Source organism: Lactuca sativa, chromosome 7, assembly GCF_002870075.4.
Source record: "Lactuca sativa cultivar Salinas chromosome 7, Lsat_Salinas_v11, whole genome shotgun sequence".
Classification (NCBI taxonomy): Eukaryota; Viridiplantae; Streptophyta; class Magnoliopsida; order Asterales; family Asteraceae; genus Lactuca; species Lactuca sativa.
Window position 1 is genome coordinate 13,233,760 of NC_056629.2, and position 7,841 is coordinate 13,241,600.

The following is a 7,841-nucleotide window of genomic DNA, read 5'->3' on the forward strand; positions in this document are numbered from 1 at the left end:
CCTCTCTATCTTTTTGCTCTGGAGAGCAACCATGTCGGGGCATAAGTTTGCCAGATCACAGAACCTATTTGTGTAGGTCGTGATGTCGGATCCAACCATTTGTAGACCCCAAAATTCTTGCTCGAGTTTTTGTATTTCACCTCGAGGACAATATTCTTTCATCAACATGTCTTTCAACTTTTCCCAGCCGATGGAATACGCCACCACCAAAGTTAGATAGTTAACATGGCTGTTCCACCATGTTAGTGCTCTGTCAGAGAAGGTACAAGCTGCAAACTTGACCTTGTTGCCCTCCTGACAAGCACAGATTTCAAAGACAGATTCCATCTTTTCAATCCATTGTCTCAACACCATAACACCCCCAGTTCCATTGAAGCTGCGGGGTTTGGCGTTAGTGAAGTCCTTGTAGGTGCATTCCCGAGGGTGTCCATGGCTTTCGCCGTGGTTCGAGGGTGGTGCACCTGTTCCTGATCCATTAGGGGCAGGAGCGTTGATTGCTGACACATCAGCTGTAACTGCTGCTGTGAAAGCTACCTGGAACATGTTGGCATCGAAAGGATTTGGTGGTTGAAGAGGTTCAGGTGGTGGTGGAGGTGGTGGTATCGGTGCTTCGTTGTTTGGGTTTCGCCTTGGATTCCTACGTGGCAGCATCTTTAACTGTACGTTTAAAAGATGACGACATGGATAAGAATAAATGATTAATGAATGTGTCTCATGGACTAACTCCCCATAGTCCAACAACAGAATGAATAGAATGATTAAATGAAGATGACAACATTTAGATAATGATTTCCATAAGATTAGATATCTGTCAATAATACTGGAATTACAGATGTAACAAGTTCGGGAAAAATGGCCTAGAAGTAGGCCTTACATCAACCAAGATGGAAAATTTTGACAGAATTAAGACTAGATCAAGACCTAACAGGTCTAAGACTTATAAAGACAGGAAATTAGACCATAGTTTTACATAAACTAGGTTATATCCAAAAGATGAGTTGACGATATTCTATCGGCGACGAGAACTGCTAGCATGAGCCCTCGATCCTGACAGTAGACGCTCAATGTCTCTTATACGCCTGTCCGACCTTGCTTGCTGAGCTCGAAGTTCTCTAACTTCAGCTCGGGTTTCAGCAAGTTCCCTCTGCAGATTTGCATTGCGGACCAGAGTCCTTTCATGAGCAGACTCTAGTTGGCGAATGTGGACAGTGTTAACACCAGAGTTGGCGTCAACTTCCAAGACTTGATTGATAGACGCCTGAGCCATTATCATGTTCCGTGAAATCCTACGCACCATGATTGGTAGGACTTTATCAGCAGAACCTCCTTCAGTGAGGTTGTAGAAACTTCGGTCTCCATTGTAGGGAATGGGATGACCCTGTTCATGACTCCATGTATTCAAGTTCGTGGCCACAGAGGTGTGGGTCCTTGAAACACAGGGAGGGGGTTCAGGTTTGGGTTTTGAGCACCTGGGGGTAGGTTGTTGACTTCAGGCTCCGAGTCAGAACTATCAGAAAAACCCTCAGCATGGTGATAATCCAAAGGGATTGGGTGATCATCTTCTGGTTCTGCCTCTAGCCAACCAACATTGCCTTGGTTTGGGAAGTACGGATCGCCATGGTGAAATCCAGCTATTTTAATCTACGCGAGAAAAGGGATATAAGAAATAGCTAAAATAGACGAATTGACTAAGATAATTACAATAAGACCAAATACCCTTATGGTATTTTTTTATGGTTGTGTTGGTAAGTTTTTAGACTTGTTGCCACATCACAACCATTCTTGGGCATATGCTAATCACTCCTCGGACCAGCATAGTTGATCAGGCTATGCCAGACTGACCATATATCCCCAGGCTTACTTGTGATATTCAATAATCGTAATACTTTTGTTCTTGTCATTGTGACACTGATTTTAGTATGAATGCAGGCACGTATACTTTGTTAAATATATTATTATTTAAAAGTATAACTCTTAGACAGAGTGTTTTAATCCCGATGTATTTATAGTTAGTATATCTTTTATGGGTTGATATTCACTATAAACAATGCTCTGATACCAATCTGTCACACCCCAAAACCACGAACGGCGGAAACGTTCAGGGGTGGAGGACGTCATGTACAGTATCACAACAGTGTAATATAATAAACAAGCAACAACATCATCCATTGCATTATAAGTAAAGTTTTAATACATGTGTGTTCTTTCATTGTAATAAGACACCAAAATATACAGTCAAAATAAAAGACGAGTCTTGTCTGCTCCGTCTTCTCAAAACCTGGCCATCGAACCTGTCTACTGTTGACCTGAGAATACAAGTTATTTTGAAAGAGAGTATCAGCTTTAAAGCTGGTGAATTCATAAGTAATTAAGTGTCGTTGTCTTGCTGATGAAAATCTATTATGAAAGCCATGTAAACCTTTAAATGAAAATGTTGATGTAAGTATGAAATCCCTAGAAAATCCCTTATTTTCTATAAGTATGAAATGTAGTCTTCTACCAAGACCCGAATGTTTTGTTATGACAATGTAGTCTTCTACCAAGATCCGAATGTTTTGTAAGTAAAATGATAGTTTTTCCTTTAATTGTTTAGTACTAAAGTACTTAGTCTAACTCATCGTTTATGTGAAAGTATCACAAATTAAAGTAAACAGGAAAATGTACTACTGTAAGTGTTGTCACTGGGTACTAGGACTAACACAACATCACATTAAGCAAAATATGTAACCTAATGAACATCCGAAGATTGTTCAGAAAAAGTAATAATGTAAGTGTCATCGCCGGGTACTAGGAGTAACACAACATCGCAATAAGCGAAAGGTATAACCTAATGAACAATCGAAGATTGTCCACTTGTCCTCTGTAGCAGCAACAGGTGGGTGGAGGGGTTAGCCCCGGTTATCGATCTTGATGGGTTTAATACAAACAATCCTATGTGTGCATGCAACCCTAGAATTGGATCTATGTTTTCACTATTAGATATACAGCTTTATGAACACAAAAAGAAACCTGGCATGCTACTATAATTTTCGAAATTCATATATAAAGCTAGAATACATACCTTTTGTTGTTATATAGCAATAACAACTAGTTCCTTGAATTTCCTTAGCTCTTGAAAGCAAGTACCACAAGTGTAGTACCTCTAATGGAGTCACAAACACCATATGCAACTTGGATGAAGAAGAGAAGAAAAGGAGGCACCAAAAACGGCTGGAAACCCTAATGGAAGTCTTATTCACGTTTTTGGGGCATAGGGGCCCTTTATATACATGTAGGCTATTAGGGTTTACAACCAGGAAACCCTAATTTGACTGCTTAGGCCCTAAGCAGCCCATGGACTCCTTAAACATATCCCTTGGACGATTTCTAATGGGCTACCCATAGAATTCGTCCAACCTATATATTATTTGGTGATCCATAGCCCAATTATAATTATCTTATAATTACAACTTCAGTCCCCTAAGTTTAATTAATCTCTTTTAGCCACAAAATTAATTAACAATTAATTCTTGACTAATATTAATTAAACAATATGATTTCTCCTTTAATACATTATTCTCATAATATATTAATAAATCATATTTAAACCTTTCTCTCCTTAAATCATCCTACATATTGCTATAGTGAAGGCAACCCAAAAGGACCATGCTCATAATCGGGTCAAGTACATACCAAAACAGTTATGGACTTAGACACTAATCCAACAGTCTCCCACTTGGATAAGTCTAATAACTATTTTCCGTATGACTTCAAAACCTGATCAGCAATCGTAGCTTTCAAAAGCCGCTGTCAACTCTGATCTTATCAGATAGCGTGTCCTCTAGATAAGGGATTATATATTCCTCCATTCTCAAGATATCGTATAGACAAAAGACATGAATTTCAATCATTCTCTCTATACCTTTTCCCGACTTCCGATTCATGACGACTGATAACAGACTACAATTGAACACATCAACTTAGTCCCGGCTTGGCCAAGCGCTTAGATGTCATCACTAAATCATCGAGAGGCCCACATATATCGCTTTTATCCCACTTTGGGTAAAAGGAATGGATAAACTTCGACTCAAATGCTCGCTTGCATTTACTGATCGAATCACACACAACAATAAGTTTTATACCACCAAGTTACTGGTGCGTTTACTTATTATCAATGTGTAACTGACCAACAAATAACAACTCACACGTCTCGGTTTCAAGAATATACAATATTATCGTCTCACTAATCACTCGTGATAAAACCGTGAAGTGATCCAAGTGAGCGTGGGTTTTAATCCAATACTTTAATCTTATCAAAGCATTCACGAACTCTGCAGCAAACTTGTGCCATGTCTAAACACTTCAGACAATCTACAGACAGATTCATGACAGTCTTTATTCATACCTACTCCCAACGTATGACCAACTGTGGATGTTTGAATAACCTAGTTATTCTGGAAGTCAAAACATGCAAATTGAAACATGACAACAATACTTAATCCTATATGGCCCCAAACTTGTGAGAGTAAATAAAACCCTTCTATTTATCCACCATATTGATTACTCATTATTTATCATTTAATGTTTCGGATAATCAACTCATTACTTGAATCATACCAACAATTGTCCCATGCTCTAAACATGCACACTTTGTTTCCTATGGTCCATGCTTTGTGAAATAGATCACCTGAAAACTTTTCCAATGATGCTCATTTCACAATTCCTTAATCCTAATTATTAGTGTAGGAACACAAGGTTCTTGCCACTACTATAATATGCTAGATTCTAACATTTTACGCAACGATCCTTTCGTAAAGTCATAGCACAAAAATCACCAAGACTTGGCTAATGAAATTACAAAGTGCTTTCTTAGAAATTGTTACAAGACAATTCCATAGATGTGAAGTCTCACATTCAAAGTACATTCCTTTGAACATCCTTCTTGCATAAAAGTTTCTAATCTAGGCATAGACTCTCAATATCCAACTCCCAATATGGAAACATTTCCACATTTGCCATATGACAACTCATTCTTAATAGAACCTTATCTATTCGTAATAATGTCGATATGGTCCATCCAATACCATACTTTCAACTACTTACAAACGATCAATCCTCAGCGAACTTTGGATCATCCTTTGATAGCTGTTAAATTCTTTCAGTCAAAACCAATTCTATTCCTTTTTCCCTCTTAATGCGCTAGACATTTGGAAAATTTTAGAATGGTAAAATACTATAGCATTTACAATCGATCCTATACCCGAAGCGTATGGGACACGATGCATAATGTCTTACATAAAGATATGATACTTTACCAATCTTTTGCCATAATATTTTATGTGTCATGTTCTCACAATTCGAACTATGAAGAGGGATGCCGTAATCATAATCGAATTTTAAGAACACACAATGTATCCTTGGACTGAAAATATTAAAATTTCTTAATCTAAGCTTTATATTTTGAAACGGAGTATAATATTCTCTCCCTTAATTATAGCAAAACAACTTTTCAACCCATGCAACTTTGCAAATGGAATCTTTGTTTTTCTATAATTAATATTGCTAACTTGCAATACTCGCCATAACAATCATACAAGCATAACACTTATGCTCCCACTATCATGATGATTATCATATAAGCATAACATTTATGCTCCCACTAGCTTTGACATGTATTCAGAAAACAAATGAACTTTCAGAAAACAATGCTTATTGAATCTCTGAAATCCATATTTCTAATACTAGATGCTTCGATAAGCCTTTATCTAAGCTTCTTAACCTTATACACCTTTGCCTTAGATAGCTCATATGTGTGTTTAAACAATTCATAACTTATTTTACTAAGTTCCAAATGTTGAAACTAATTGTCAAATCTCACAATTCGAACTATGGAAAGGGATGCCGTAACCATAATCGAATTTGAGAATACAATTTTCACAATTGCTATCTTCTTAAAATCTCTCTTAGTGAAAGCATTTCCTCACAGTCATTTTCATGAAGGAGGGAATCTTATGACACTTAGATTTTATGGTGTATGAGTTCCTATCCATGTGAATTTGCCAAAAACAAGGTTTGCGACAAATCCAAACTCATATGGACTGAACTTTCTTAATCTTGATTTCTTGCCCTATGGTAACACGAGTGCCCACCACGCCTTCCAAGTAGTTTAGTAACTTGTCCTTACATATCAATTTACTTTCCATCGACTAAGGCTTTAGTGTGTATTCAAATGAGAACTCATAGAACTCATATACACAATTAACTCAATTGGAATGGCACAGAAACAAAACAATGTCAGCACGATAGGTTGTAAACCTCAAGTCGTGTGCTAGTGATGATCGATAAGGTTTATTCTTGATTTGTTCTTGAAACCTTTTCAAGACCATTAAGACTCCCACTGACTTCTTGACATATAAGATTCTCTTGTCAAGAAACATTTCTTGACAAACAAATATTCAATAGTTAGTGAAGCATTTATCAAGACAAAACACTTCACACAATTGGTCCTAGTTGGTCTTTGTCTTATCCAAGACAGCACAACTTACCAATTTCAAATGTGCAAGAATAAGAAAACTTTTCCAAATTCCACATTTGATGAGTGTTATAAACCTACTTAAGACTCTTCACTCAATGTCACAATCTTGACTCTAAGACTTGATATTGGAACGAAGTATGATTGACTCTTTGATTTAACCATTTCTACAATTCTCAATTCCTCTTCTTAGACATGCAATTGCACTAAGACTCACTTAGAGGATCAATTGAGACATGGTTCTTAATCATAAAGACTTATCATAAAACACAATAAAAGGTACTCTCCCTTCTTCTTAGAATAGAGAAACTTTTATCTTTCTGCCTACTTGATTCTTCTTTATTCGTTCTACTATTCATTGAAACTCTTTCAATCAACTTAGAATTATACTTAATCTTATAAGTATAACCATATTTACTAAACTTTAGTAAATCATGACGAATATCTTTGTCACTCTTGTGGTAGACTTGATCAACGTACGACCTAGTGTACTCGATCTCCTAGTCCTTCAATTGACACTTTGCCAAAGAATTAGTCTAAGGTTCCCAAATGTGAAAGTTTTCCATTCATCATACAATGCACATTGCATGATTCCAAGTTTCTGTCCAATTGAAACTTGGGTGATGAGAAACTCTCCCTATTTGGTAAAATTTTGACATTTCCACAAATAACACAATTAAGAATCAAATCCATTATTGCTAATAATAGAAACATTCAAACATTAATTCTTTCATACATGCCATTGCAAGGATAAATAAATAAGATAAAATCAAAATTCATTTTATTGCGGAAAAAATTTGTCCTTACAATGTAATTCAATTGAAAAACTATGTTATTACATATTTCTTAACAATCTATTCTAACTCCAAGTAGTAGCTCAAGAATCCATTCTTCAAGTAATGCGATCGAAATCCATTTCTTCATGATCAGATTCAGCTCACTTCTTTTCTCAAGCTTCCTCTCTTTTCTTCGATCCTACAAAACATCAAAATGTAATCTTATCACATCATGTATTAAGAATCTAGAATAGGAACTTAAAAGAGTTAGTTAATGGATTTTACCTGAAGCAGAGTCATACGTCTTGACTCTCCCATCTCTTAGATCTCTCAGATAATTAGGGCAGCTTCGTTTCCAATGCCCCTTCTCTTGGCAATAAAAGCAAATAGACTCCTTTGGCACAACACATCGGACAATCACAGACTTAGTTCTTTCTGGACTTCCAATGTTGCCAGTGTCCATTGAAGTTTGGGAGTTTGATTCACGAGACAAATTTGCTCGACCAGCACGCCAAATCATTGCTGATTCAGCAGCTATAAGCAAATAGGTGAGA